Genomic DNA, 15,701 nt, shown 5'->3' with positions numbered 1-15,701 from the left:
TCGTACGCTTTGTGTGTTATCATAACTTACCTTATTGCAAACAAAATCCGGAATGAAGCTCCTCGTTTAGAATATTCCGCATTCGATCACATCCTCGGCGATGCTCGACGCCATCAGTGGATGAAAGCAGGAATAGAAACAAAGAAAAGCATCAGTCACCATCAGCATCATCTTACTCTCACACTTTTACATCGGTTGATGATTCTTACCTTTTCAATTTCACCAAAACAAACAGCGATGGGACCAAATCCAGAACACCAAAATCACACACGACTTCTGGAGCAAACTGACACATCCTCCCCTCCAATTGTTTGCCGCAGACTGACGTGTGTGTGAGCAGCAATGTTCTTGATGCGGTGAGCAACGGTAAAGCACACACAAGAAGAAGCGAGACGGCTATACGAGTAGCGACTTACGCCGCCGCACAGACAGCGCGCGTCATAATTTTATGCGCGAAAATCTAAAAATTTAAGTTATTCATGACAAATTGTATCGACATTTTCATACTCTGACGAACTTTTACGAAAGATATGTAAAAACTTAATGTAGTGCATTTAAATTTAGAGCAATATCATTAGCAGAACATAACATTTTGATATTTGTTTGTAAATTCAGATCCTAAGAGCTACTACTTATTTGAACAATAAGTGTAGAAACACAAATTTTGTCTGAGTCCAGAACAGCAACAGGGAAGATGTCGTACCCTGAGTGTGGAGATGTGTGTGTGTATGTGGTGAACGTTGCCGCGACAAGCGTGCTTTAGGATACATCGCGTGTAGGAGGGGGTAAAATCGTTTGGCTCATTGAAAATACAGGCAAAGTTGGCGCGAAGCAAACGCAACACTGTGGATTGTATGGAAAATGTTGCGCGTTCAATCCGATTGTCATGCGATTGTCCTGGGGGAATGCGTGTAGGAGGGGGTAAAATCGCTTGGCTCATTTAGCGCGTGGCTACGGAGCTGAAAAAATGTTGAAAATTTTTTCAACTTTGTCAAAATTGCTTGTCAACTGCAAAAAAGAGCTTTTCTCGTGGCCGCACCAAAAACATACACAAGAGCGACAAAAAGCTCCAACATCTAGATATCATCTATATTTTGTTTAAGAAGCACGAAATAGGTGCATAAATCAATTAGAATCATGCATTTTAGCATTATTATCATAACAATGGGTCACAACTGCGCCAAATAGCTGTTTGTTTACGCTTTTTCACGAACGTCAAATTTTGTCAACTTTTTTCAACTTCTTTTCCTGGCTGCTCCAGGTCACAAAATTTTGACAAAAGCTCAAAAAAGTGACAAAAGCTCACATTTTGAAAAATTTGTCAGCATTTTGTCACTCCCGTGGCCTTTCGCTTATTGAAAATACAGGCAAAGTTGACGCGAACAAAACGCAACACTGCGGATTGTATGGAAAATGTTGCGCGTTCAATCCGATTGTCATGCGATTGTCCTGGGGGCAGGCAAACCCCGGTACCATTATCCATGCGATTTCGGTCTCATCGGGCTCTATCTGGGCGCCCATTAAAATAATCCCTTAGAAGCTCCAATCGGGCTGAAAGCGAGAAACGTCGCGGCGGCACGATACATGTTGCATGCATGTGTACTACATTTTATTACCCCCCTCACTTTGTTTCGGATTGCAATGAGTTCAGACTCAGTTTTAACTTCGTTTAACATATTTTCTTTTATTTTTCACACACACACCCTCCCCTCTGGTATTTTTTAAAGATTTTTTTCTTATTGAAAAACCAAAAAAAAAAACAATCGATCACATGAGACCCGCGGGAGAGTGCAAAATGGCAAAGAAAAAAAAACAACACACAAATCTCCTCCTCCCCATGGTGTTTTTCGCAAGGTGATCCCGTAGGAGAACGCGAACGCAAAAACACACACACACAGCCACGCACGCACCCAGGCAAGCACACACTCACACCCAACCCTCCCCCTCGTGTGTTTTCGCAAGGTGATCCCGTAGGAGAACGCGAACGCAAAAACACACACACACAGCCACGAACGCACCCAGGCAAGTACACACTCACACCCAACCCCTCCCCCTCGTGTGTTTTCGCAAGGTGATTCCGTAGGAAATCGCGAAACAGCAAAAACCACACACACAATCACGCACGCATGCAAGCACACACACACACACACACACACACACACACACACACACACACACACACACACACACACACACACACACACACACACACACACACACACACACACACACACACACACACACACACACACACACACACACACACACACACACACACACACACACACACACCTACCCCTCTCTTGGTGTTTTTCGCAAGGTGATCCCGTAGGATCTCGTTATGCGAGGCGGCAAAAACACACACAGCCACGCACGCAGGCATGAACACACATACACACACATAGACGCACGAGCGCACGCACGCACGAACGCACGAGGGAGCGTAAATGAAGATGCTCTATACGTTGCCGATCTCCCCCTCCCGTGTTCTCGTTCTCCGACAAGGCTGATGTGTGCCCGTTTGTGCGTGTACCTTTGCCGTCCCTCCTCTCCTTCCTCATCCGTTGACCGTTCGTTGTAAGCTGGAGGAGGAGTTCAGCGCTGTTGAAGAAATTAAAGTTAAGAATAAGATTAATCACTCTTTTTTTGTATGCTTTGTGTGTTATCATAACTTACCTTATTGCAAACAAAATCCGGAATGAAGCTCCTCGTTTAGAATATTCCGCATTCGATCACATCCTCGGCAATGCTCGACGCCATCAGTGGATGAAAGCAGGAAAAGAAACAAAAAAAAAGCATCAGTCACCATCATCTTACTATCACACTTTACCATCGGTTGATGATTCTTACCTTTTCAATTTCACCAAAACAAACAGCGATGGAACCAAATCCAGAACACCAAAATCACACACGATTTCTGGAGCAAACCGACACATCCTCCCCCTCCAATTGTTTGCCGCAGATCGACGTGTGTGTGAGCAGCAATGTTCTTGATGCGGTGAGCAACGGTAAAGCACACACAAGAAGAAGCGAGACGGCTATACGAGTAGCGACTTACGCCGCCGCACAGACAGCGCGCGTCATAATTTTATGCGCGAAAATCTTAAAATTTAAGTTATTCATGACAAATTGTATCGACATTTTCAAACTCTGACGAACTTTTACGAAAGATATGTAAAAACTTAATGTAGTGCATTTAAATTTAGAGCAATATCATTAGCAGAACATAACATTTTGATATTTGTTTGTAAATTCAGATCCTAAGAGCTACTACTTATTTGAACAATAAGTGTAGAAACACAAATTTTGTCTGAGTCCAGAACAGCAACAGGGAAGATGTCGTACCCTGAGTGTGGAGATGTGTGTGTGTATGTGGTGAACGTTGCCGCGATAAGCGTGCTTTAGGATACATCGCGTGTAGGAGGGGGTAAAATCGTTTGGCTCATTGAAAATACAGGCAAAGTTGGCGCGAAGAAAACGCAACACTGCGGATTGTATGGAAAATGTTGCGCGTTCAATCCGATTGCCATGCGATTGTCCTGGGGGAAGTTGGCGTGAATCAAACGCAACACTGCGGATTGTATGGAAAATGTTGCGCGTTCAATCCGATTGCCGTGCGATTGTCCTGGGGGTTGTTGTTGGTTCAACTGCATTTTGAAATGGCTGATTTACTGCTCGTAATGTTTCCACTACTCTTATAGGATGTGTTTGCACAATTTTGAGATAGTTTTTAGCTACATTTCGCCTAAAACTTCCACTCGATTTTATTCTGCTCAATTTGTCATACATGATAGCTACTTTTGTTGGTACAAAAATATGACAACTAGCAACTATTCTTCCAACATTCTTTTTATAATCCTGACGTGTCGGTTTTAAGAGATTATAGTATTAACAAGCGTAATATTAGACAGGATGGTCTTATTGCTTTGAGTTTTAAATAGATCTTAAATTAACGGTTTTTAAAAGCTCTTTACAGCACATCTACAGTGCGATTAAAATAACCCAAAAAAACAACAATTTTGGTTTTAATAGGTGGTTTTGTAGGTGTTTTAAAATGTTTTAAAGATGCTCGTATTTCAAAGACTGCTTAGCAAGTAAAAAATATGCATTACGACATTTATTTCTTAGGCCAATCATGATAAAACTTTGATAAGGCATGTTTAAGTCTAAAAAGCGTAGGAAATGTTCCTTGGGTTGGCATGTGGAATATCTTCAACAGCTGCAGACTAGACCCAAATGGAGAGACCCAGTACGACTGATCTGCCCTGGAATGATGGTAATCGTACGAGGAGATAATGTGCCACCGCCAGTGCTGTAAAATGTCATGAGTATCACGAGATTTTCACCAACGAAAACAATTAACATATCCGTGGTAGCTTGATGCTCATTGCTGATAGTCAATAAAAGTGCGCCATTACATGCTGAACACGACATGTGAATTCTTGAGTCCAACACGATACTCTGACTGACAAGCTTAGCTTAATGCCGGCGCAAGCATTATCATGATTTTTTTTCTGGCTGTGAACAGTGCTGCCAAATGCCACTGTTTCAATCATCAACACTCATGACTGAAACGAAGCTCATATAAGATCACGTACACAACTGAAATGATCAGTGACTATACTCAAACAGTTGGAAAATCAATCACATGCTTGGTGACATTTAGTTTAGCACCCAACTTTTGATCACTCACTTGGTCACGACATTGTTGTCGGCGATAATCGCGACATTCTTGGAATATACTTGGCGCGTAGGCTCTAGCAACAAAATGAGCACGCTTTCTCTCTCTATCTGTTTTGATTATCTGTCGGGTCAAACAGAGCGAGAAAACATGCTCATTTTGTTTCTTGGAACCACTCGCACGCAATGCATATCGCGATGATCACCGACTGCAAATGTCGCGACCAAGTGATTGAACACGAGCTGGTTGCACACAATGTCACCAAGCATGCGATGGTCGCACCAACTGTTTGAGGCTCGCCTCTGATCTTCGCAGTAGAGCTCGTGACGCTGAGATGATTTTGTTTCAGCCAGAATTTGTCATGACTATGTCAGTGACATTTTGCAAAATTGATCACAGCAAAAAAAAGTCGTGATATAGTGACTGACCAAGCGATGGTCGCAAACATGTCATGAGCATGTATTACTCACACCAATCGTTCTGAGTATCACCTCTGATTATCACAATTGAGTACGTGACGCTGATATGAATTTTGCTTCAGTCAGATTTTTTTATGACATTGATAGTGACATTTTGCAGCACTGGCCACCACTAAAATGGCTATTAGCGAGAATAATCGATGTACACCCAGGACCAGACGGCACCGTAAGAGTAGTCACGTTACGTACACCACAAGCAAAAGAACTAAAGAGGCCAGTTAGTAGAGTTTGCGTACTACTATGAACTGAGGCGAAAATCTCGTGCGACAGTTTTTTTTGTCGAGTTAAACATTTGGTTAGTTTTTGTCGAGTTATTTTTTTTTTGCACATAATCTACGAAAGTGAGAAGCATATCTATTATTATTATTATTATTATTATTATTATTTATTTAATCTTCAACGGGCCGTATGGCCTAATTAAGATGTAACAGTTCAATAAAAAAAAAACATAGCAAAAACAAGATTTGCATCGCAATTTACTGCGGCCACGGCAAAAGCCGGAGACGTTCCTTGAAGCACTGAGTTGAGATGTCGAAGTCGAAGCAATCCGAGACAGTGTTGAAGACAGCCGACATGCGGAACATAGGGTCAGGCCGACCAGCACTGGAACGGGGTTGAGCGAGCCGTAGAGTTTCTCTAGACCTAACCCGTCCGGCAAAATGATTGTATTTTTTGAGTGATTTCCACGCAAACAATGAGACCCCAAATTTTGAGTGATTCAGGCCGAGGGGTATGAGGAAGCTTGAGGAAGCAAGGAGAAACGCGCGGCGATGAGAGTTCGCATTCTGTTTTACACGCGCGCTTCACTAACAGCAATACAAATATCGTGCTTTGACGAGCCGTCTGTGTATGTGTGTGTCTTCTTTCATCGAGCTCAACAGCTTGGAGCTGCTCGTCACATCGTGTTGTCTCGCTTACACTACAGCATCGAACCATCGCTCCGTATGTACCCCCTCCTACGCGTACAAAACCACCAGTACAGCGCAACGCTTTGTCGGAGATGGTTGTGCGCGTTTTTTCTAAGTCCCGCGCGCAGTATTTGTGCGTTGATGCGTGAAGTGAACAGTGTGTACAGACGCACATGCAGTGCGTGCATCGACAGGTAAGAATTTGCTGAACAGAGGCAACGCAGATTGTCGACAAGTATCCCGCAGCCTGGCTCGACCCGGTACTTTACAGTATGACGCCATTCGTGAGTATGAACGATTCTAAATGTGTTGTGAAAGTGTAATTTATGTTTCAATAAAATGTTTATGTAACCAAAAATGACCATGTTTGTTGTTAGAATAAGTGCGTATTTGCGATCGTGTCTATGCATGAAAGAAAACGAGAAACGAAAGAAACAAATATCTTTGGATGTGTTGGTAGCATGATTAGAAAGAACACAACACATTGAGAACTGCAGAGCGCACCGTGCGTTAGGGCTCGCGCGGGGGTGGGAAGGGGGAGGGCTCGCGCGAGGGTGTAACTTATTCCTCCAAGAGTAACTTCTAACGGGGGACGGTACTCAAATCCTTCATACTCACGTATGGCGTCATACTATAAAGTACCGGGTCGAACCAGGCTGCGGGATACTTGTCGACAATCTGCGTTGCCTCTGTTCAGCAAATTCTTACCTGTCGATGCACGCACTGCATGTGCGTCTGTACACACTGTTCATTGCACACTTTACCAAAATACACCGACGCACGAGACTTAGACGAAATGCGCACCAACGCACAAATACTGCGCGCGGGACTTAGAACGAAACGCGTACAACCATCTCCGACAAAGCGTCGCGCTGTACTGGTGGTTTTGTACGCGTAGGAGGGGGGACATACGGAGCGATGGTTCGACGCTGTAGTGTAAGCGAGACAACACGATGTGACGAGCAGCTCTAAGTTGAGCTCGCTGAAAGAAGACACACACACATTCACAGACGGCTCGTCAAAGCACGGTATTTGTATTAGTGTTAGTGATGCCTGCGTGTAAAACAGAATGCGAACTCTCACCGCAGCGCGTTTCTCCTTGCTTCCTCAAGCTTCCTCATACCCCTCGGCCTGAATCACTCAAAATTTGGGGTCTCATTGTTTGCGTGGAAGTGTTCGGGATGGTGCATACCCACCGGGCACCAGCACTCAGAGATCCCTTGAATACGCGCTTGAAAAAGAACTTGAGTTGGCGAAATTATTCAAGTGATCCGTCGGGTCCCGAAGCCGAAGCAAACCCGAAGCCGAAGCATAACCCGAACGGGGGTCTGCACGAACCTTCGTTTAATTAGTCCCCTCCCCCTTTTTGCCAGGATTTCTTTCCGAAATGATACAGTGCACACCATCATACTATCGTAATTCGATTTATTGAATATCGAACCAACATAGAATACAAAAAAAAACACAACACTTGCACAACAATCACTGCACTTAATTCTAAATCAACGCACATAATTTAAAAAAAAAACACTTTTTACACTCGCACAGTGAAAAAAAAAAGAAATTCAGCACAGCACTTTCTGCTCCTCATCGCTGTTGCTCCTGGTTTTTCTCGCTGCACTGTACGGGCCACTGCTCCAACACTACGACACAGCCACAGGTTTTTGATGTCTCCGTTCGCCGTGAAACACACATGAAATGGAAGAAAAATGATATTAATTAGAAGGGGGGATGTTGGTTGATAATTTTAATCACTTTTACTTACCTCAAATTAAACAAAACTCCATTTTCACGGGGTTTATCCGCCAAGCGCTGAAACACCACACGAGCACCAACGTCACTGGACTGAAAGTAAAGCCTACTGCGTGAATGTGTGTATGTGCTTCTGCCAAGCCAACCGCGCCGTACTGCGTGTGTAGCCAAGTACGTGTGTGTGTATATTTGCACCACTGGACACAGAACACAAACCTCACCGCACAGCAGAGCGTGTGTCGCCAAGTGTGTGCATGTGTGTATTTGCACCACTGAATTCTGAACGTCCACCGCACCGCACCACACAGCGTGTATCGCCAAGTGCGTGGCTGTGTGTAGTATCACCGTGGACTGCAGAAAACTACCTGCACTAGAACAGAGCGCTGGTGTGGCCAAATGTGTGCATGTGTGTACTTGCTCCACTGAAAGCCGGTATCGCACCAGATTTCGGGTGTCGCCTTGTGCGTGCGTGTGTGTTATTCTCACAGCACACTCGTTCATCATTTTTTCGTTCTTTCGCTTGAGCCACTCGATTTCGTTCTTCGCTGATTTTGGCAGCGCACGAGGGGGTTTCGGCTTCAACTTCCAACAACAACAACCACACGAGGAGGCTCGGGGACACTCATCAGGGGAAAATCGCTCAAATTAGAGCGAGAGACAGATAGAAAAAATGAAAGGTCAATATAAAATCTTCGGCTTTTGACCGTTGGGTAGATATCGACTCGATGCAACAAAGGCGATGAGTCGATAGAGCCATTTAGCAATCCAGCGATGAAAGAGCACTGTGTATTGCGTCTTCTAACCGAAAGAGGTTCAAGGCCTAGAAGACGGCACCGCGCAGCATACGGAGGAAGATTATTGCGATCCTGCCAGGGAAGTAGGCGTAGGGCATATCGCGTGAGCTTACGTTGAATCGCCTCAAGTCGAGCAATTGAAGAAGCGGTAGTTGGGCTCCAGACTACGCACGAATATTCCAGAACCGAACGAACGATACAGTTAGAGACAGCTTTGATGCACATGGGGTTGCGGAATTAATTAGTTGTCCGGATAACCACGCCAAGTAATTGATTTCCTCTGGCTATAACGTCATCGATATGCTGTTTAAAGTTCAAACTAGAGTCAAGCAGAACGCCCAGGTCTTTGGCATGATTTTGTCGATTAACTGTAGTGCCGTCCATGAAGTAGGTCTCAGTGAATGGGCTCCTGCATCGACTAAAAGACACACAGTAGCATTTCTCGATGCAGATAGTCAGTCCGTTACGCTTGCACCACGAACAGAAACTTTCGATGCAGTCTTGCAGGAATGTACAATCACCTGTGTTGTGAATAGGCGCAAAAAATTTTGCGTCGTCGGCAAACAGACTGATACTGTCGGGAGGTAAAGCGAGGGTAACATCGTTGATGAACAATATGAAGAGAAGCGGGCCAATATTGCTTCCTTGTATTATAAAATAATATAAATTAATATTATAAAATATTATCTATTGTATTATATGAAGTATTATGAATTATGAAGCATGTATTGATCCTAGAAGTGAAGTACTTAAGGGATTGAATTATGTTGACGTGAATTGTAAAATTTTCAATTTTGGTGGTCGGGAAATGTTAGCGCCTAGATGTATGCAGAAAAGTTAATTGCATATGTTGGATGTAATCGGTGAATAGTGCACCGACCGCTATAGACGCACATCGATCATCCTCGCTGGATGCTATGACAGCGAGATCAATAGGACAGGTGTACGCGTCAGACCGATAGCGAGGACAATGTATGTGTGCGTTAGACGAAAAAAAAGCGAAGCACGCGGTTTAGGCAAAGAGCAATTGTGAATTATAAAGATTAAATAAAAGTGAACTAAATTGAAATATTATCAAACATTTATGGTCCTTCGAACCGGATAAGGTGCAATAAGTGATAAATTACAACAAAAAGTAAATATAAGCGCGTAATATGGAGCGTTTATTGATTAAACGATCACTGATAGATGCACGAGTTCAGCTGCTCAAGACAACGGTCGAGGAAGTGGTGGCGAGCGAATACGACAGTGTAAGCGTTGCTGTGTGCTTGAAGAGAGTCAACGACCTGTCCACGCAGTATGTGGAATTGCAAGAAGCGATTGTAGATGAGTACGAAAACGAGCAGCATCGAAAGGATATTGTGGATCATCAAATTACATTCGATGAAACTACATCAAATATGCGAACCGCTTTACTAAAAATTGATAATCGTTTTAGGGAAGCTGCTGAAGAAAAAACGTCGGAACAAAATGAAGGCAACGAACAAAATGGTGCGGGCGCCATCAAATTGTTAGCTGAGCAGCAAACAGAATTGTTAAGATTGCTGTCGTGTTCATTTAATCCACATGCCGAAGCAACTTCGGTAGCAGATACAACCCCAAGAATCGATGTAAGACTGCCGCGGATGAATTTACCCACGTTCGATGGTGATATACTCAAATGGGTATCCTTTTATGATTTGTTCGAAACTGCTATTCATCAAAACGCATCGCTACACAATGCACAAAGATTGTACTTCTTGAAGACAAATTTAACCGGCGAAGCAGCTGCTTTAATTTCGCACTTAAAGATCGAAGACGGCAATTATGAGCCAGCTCTAGAGAAACTAAAGCAGAGGTACGAAAAACCTTTAGAGGCAGCTGTGAAACATATCGATCGATTCATGAAGCAACCGGCAATTATTAAACCATCAGCAAGCGGCTTACGATCATTGCATGATATTTCCGACGAAGTGCTACGAGCACTGGCAGCTATGAAGCAAGAAGGACGGGATATTTGGCTGATACATATTCTTATAGAGAAGCTAGATCCTGAAACAAAGCAGCTGTGGTGTCTTAAGCAAGCCGAAGAAGGTGATAATGTGATGAAGTTGGACATATTTCTGAAGTTTATCGATGATCAAAGCTCAGCGTTGTTTATGACAAAACCAGTTCCAGAAAGACCAGTAGTAGCAAGATATGAGAGACGTGAAGCATCTAAAGCATTGACAGTTGGCGTTGTTGAGAACTCAGTTAAAGTTTGTGGCATTTGTCAAGGCACACATAATACGTCAAATTGCACTAATTTCAAATTGATGAGCGTAATAGAAAGATTAGGTGCGGTTAAATCGTTGGGAGTGTGTTTCAACTGCTTACAAAAGGGGCACAGACTACCACAATGCAAGGCAGTGCAAAATTGTCACCTATGTCACAAATGCCACCACACATTTTTGCACATAACAGATCTAAGAAAACAGCCATTTGATAGAACGATTGAACGACCCAATTGCTTAGTCGTGTCCCAAGAAAAGGAACAGAGACAAGATAATGTTATAAAAGAAGGAATTAGTAGAAAGGAAGAACATGTACAAACAATTCTTAGTGCGAGCACTGTTCCAAAATCGAAGGGGCAAATTTTATTATCCACTGCTGTGGTTGATATTTACGATGATTCGGGAAACCGATTTGCATGTAGAGCCCTTTTGGATTCAGGATCGCAACTTAATTTCATCACGACTAGAATGACAAATATTATGACACAAAAAAGAAGAAATATTGACTGCGTAGTAAGTGGCTTTAATGGAAATGAAGTGCGTATTTTACAAGATATGAATATCAACATAGCATCACGCATAGAAAAATGTATGTTGAATATTGATGTGCTCATCACTCCTAAGATCACGAACAAATTGCCTGAAAGATCATTTGATATTTCTGAATGGAATATTCCTACCGATATCGAGCTAGCTGATCCTACCTTTAACATGAGAGGAAAGGTAGATATATTGATCGGATCAGAATGGTTTTGGAATCTGGTTAAGCCTAATCAGTTTGAGATGGGAAAGAGTCTTCCTATACTAACCAAAACATCGCTTGGATGGATAGCTGGAGGAGTCATTAATACTAATGTCCAAGTAATAGCGCAAACATTCTGTTTAACGAATAACGATACACTAGCTGATATACTTACAAATTTCTATAAGATAGAAACATGTGATGAATACGTTCAAACACGAGACGACGATGAAACTGTAGCACACTTTAATGAGACACATCGTCGAGACGTTGATGGAAGATTTTGGGTTCGCCTTCCATTCAAACCCAATTGTGAGAAGTTAGGTGATTCAAAACAGATAGCCATGAAGAGGCTAAGTACAATAGAAAGACGCCTAGCTAAACAACCAGAACTTAGAGAACAATATTCAATATTCATGCGTGAATATACAGAATTGGGTCATATGAGAAAAATTTCGAAACATGAAGAAGGCGATGCGAATGATGCCTATTACATACCACATCATTATGTACTGAAGCCGTCGAGCACAACCACGAAGCTAAGAGCAGTTTTCGATGGATCAGCAGCTACGTCGAATGGTATAGCACTTAATAATATTTTACGGAAAGGGCCGACGGTTCAAAGAGAACTATTTACAATATTATTGAGTTCGAGAAGTTTTCGATATGCCATAACTGCTGATATACCCAAAATGTATCGGCAAATTCGAGTGCTTTCACCAGATACTCGATTTCAAAGAATTCTTTGGCGATATTGCGCTGAAGATCCAATTGACGTTTACGAATTGGAAACAGTAACATATGGCTTGACACCATCCCCATTTCAAGCAACTATGTCATTGCTGCAGACAGCATTAGATCATAAAAATGAGTTCCCAGATGCAGCAAGAGTGCTGGAACAAAATACATACGTTGATGATATAATTGCTGGTGAAAATGATTTAGATCGTGCATGCAAGTTACAGAGAGACTTAGAAAAGATTCTAGCAAAGGCTTGTTTTGGTGCGCACAAGTGGTGTTCAAATAGTAGACAAGTGTTAGAAAATATCGCAGAAGGAGATCGGGGCTTCAAATTAGAGGTGATAGATAAAAGCTCACCAATCTTAGTGAAAACGCTTGGCGTAGTGTGGAATCCTGATAAAGATTGGTATTCATTTGACGTTACTTGCAGTCAGCAAGAAGCGACTACGAGACGTAAAATATTGAGTGAAGTCGCAAAAATCTATGATGTGCTAGGATTGGTAAGCCCTGTTATAACGTTGGCAAAATTAATACCTCGAGAAGTAAGTGAGCTTAGAACTGGGTGGGATGAGATAGTGCCGCAAGTTACTATTAATAACGCTCGCTGTTGTGCGATGATGAGTGAGGTGTAGTTTGTGTTGCTCTCCCTGTTGAAGTGTTTAAAGTGGTGAAAAGGTGTAAATAGTGTGGAAATTTTTGTTACACATGACGACTGAATAACAGGACTTTGATATGTAGTGAAGTTGTATCGAGAGACGATTGAAATACTCTTGATTTTAATTAATTTATTTTGTGTTGTTTCAGTAGCTGTAAACAGTTTCAATGTGTTAGTGAACTGTACGAACGAAGGAGGATCTCCTGAAATAACGTATAACGTGTATTAGTATTAGTAGTAAGCAAAACGGGCATCGATCATTACTAATACACTCGGTGTGCTGATGAGTGTTTGTAAACACTCGTCATGAGTTGCAAGAAATGTATAAGACCGGTGTTGATTAGTGACGACCCGGTTACTTGTATGGGTATATGCCATGGTCAATTTCATCGAGCTTGCACAAGGCTTACTAAGCCAGCGGCTAAGATGATTAACGACATAGTGAACGTGAAGTATTGGTGCGATGATTGCTTGGAACAAGAAGGCTCAGGTGCATCAAAATCCGACGAAATGCTAGAAATCAAAGCGATTTTAGAAAATATTAAATTGTCAATTGTTGCTATCGAGGAGAAAATTAAAACGAGTGTGTGTGAAGTTGTTAGCATTGGTATTACCAATATGCAGAAATCTTCGATAGATGCTATTGAAACGAAATTGGCCAGTAGTGTTAGTGATGCGGTTAACACCGGCATCTCTAGCATTGAGAAAAAATTAAATGCAAAAGTTGCATGCAATATGCCACAAAAAAACTTGGTAGAAAAATCTGATGCAACTTCCCTTATTTTGCAGGATACTGAACACACTGATTCAATAGGTACAACAGAATGGACAACTCTAACTCGTAAAAGAAAAAGGAGGAAATAGTGGAAGGATGGAAACTCCTAGAAATACCAAACTTCCCAATGTCTCAAAAATAGATAATCAAGTAAAAAACAATACTGGGACTTTAATAATTATACCAAATATAGATCAAACTTGTGACAAAACTAGAAGCGACATGAGAGCGAATTTGGATCCAAGAATACATAAAATAACAAATTTCCGTAATAGTAAGCCTGGTCAAATTATTGTTGAATGGGCTTCACAAGAAGGGATTGACCATATAAGAAAGGAAATACAGACATCTTTGGGTGAGAAGTATCTAACTTCCTTGCCAACTAGAAAGTTCCGTATTATCGGTTTGTCGGAAAATTACAAAGAAGACGAAATGGTAGATCTCATCAAAACGCAAAATAATGGCTTTTCAACAGCGTACATCAAAATTTTGGGAAAATTTGAAAAAGCTGACTATAAATATAAAAAGTATAATGTCATAATTGAGGTGGATCACGACACAGCAATTTACTTAGACAGAGAAAAAAAGATTAATATTGGATTTGATAGAGTCTACATACACGAATCTTTTCATATCATGAGATGTTTTAAGTGCGGACAATTTGGTCATAAAAGCACAACATGTGATAATGAAGAAACTTGTTCCAAATGTAGTGGTAAACATAAAACATCAGATTGTAAGTCGTCATCTGAAAGCTGCATTAACTGTTCCACCCAAAATATGCAATGAGGATTAAAACTGAACACTGCTCATTCAGCCTTCAGTAAAGAATGTCCCACGTTTAAATGGTTAAAATCAAGAAAACAGCAATTGAGTAAGTAGCAATTGCAGAATAAACAAAGTAAGAACATACAGATGTTATACATGAATGTGGCTGGATTGTCGTCTAGTCACATAATGTTGAATCATATTGTACAAACAATTCAACCTTGGTTAGTGTTTATAACCGAAACACACATTGTGGAAGCTGAAGCTTTCGAACAGTTTGGAATTCCTGGATTCACGGCAATTTCATGCTTATCCAATTCTCGACATACTGGAGGTGTGACTATATTTATAAAAGAGTCGATAACTTACAAAATTTTAATTAATGAAGCTCGCGATGGAAACTGGTTTTTATCAATTTCAGCGACAATAAGTAAGAAATCATTCATATTTAGTCTAGTGTACCATTCACCAAGTTCTAGCAATGCCCATTTTGTTAATTTACTCGAATGGTGGTTTGATAAATTTCTTGATCTTGGAGAAGACAACATTCTAATAGGAGATTTTAACATCAATTGGTTGAACTCCGCAGAATCTAAACCACTGAGACAGCTAATGGAATCTTTGAACATGAATCAGATTATTACTGAGGAAACTCGAATAACTCAGCGAAGTAAATCTCTAATGTTTATGTTTATGTTTATGTTTATTTGTCTATCGATGGACAATAATGCCCTCTCGAACCATTTTAGCAATGTTTTACAATGAGTTCTTTACAATGGATTACAATAACATAGAACATAAAAATGTGCACTATGGAACCAAATTTAACACAGAATGATCATGATCATAAAAGATCATGTATACTGCAATCATAACTCATTCATAGCGAAGACTGATCCTACATTGAAAATAGCAGACCATGAAACAATTGTTCTATATTTACAAAAATGCAACGTTTCATTAAACAATAAAAAAAACATTTAAAAGTTGGAAAAGATACAGTAAAGACAAAATATGTTCATCTGTAAATGTTAATCTACCAATCACAAATTTATGTTTGCATGATAAAGCACACCGGCTAGAACAAGTAATAAAAAATAGTATAGCTCAACTCATTGATGTTGCTGTAGTAAATAATAACAATTATCAAAAGT

General features: G+C 41.3%; 1 protein-coding gene across 8 annotated transcripts in view; it reads right to left on the bottom strand.

Annotated features, from left to right (window-relative positions):
* The window catches only part of LOC133391686 (protein lozenge-like), a 337,731-nt gene that overhangs the window by 13,740 nt on the left and 308,290 nt on the right, over positions 1 to 15,701 (bottom strand). Inside the window, exons 1-2 of one of the 8 annotated variants that reach the window (XM_061647411.1) lie at positions 2,677 to 5,552; positions 31 to 2,601 (exon numbers count right to left, since the gene is read on the bottom strand). The exons of the other annotated variants lie outside the window; for them this stretch is intronic. The gene's annotated coding sequence lies outside the window, so the exon portion shown is untranslated. Of the gene's footprint in view, positions 1 to 30; positions 2,602 to 2,676; positions 5,553 to 15,701 lie in introns of those variants that run through there. 8 annotated transcript variants of the gene reach the window in all.

This window comes from Anopheles gambiae, chromosome X, assembly GCF_943734735.2.
Source record: "Anopheles gambiae chromosome X, idAnoGambNW_F1_1, whole genome shotgun sequence".
Lineage (NCBI taxonomy): Eukaryota > Metazoa > Arthropoda > Insecta > Diptera > Culicidae > Anopheles > Anopheles gambiae.
This window is presented reverse-complemented; position numbering and strand designations above follow the sequence as displayed.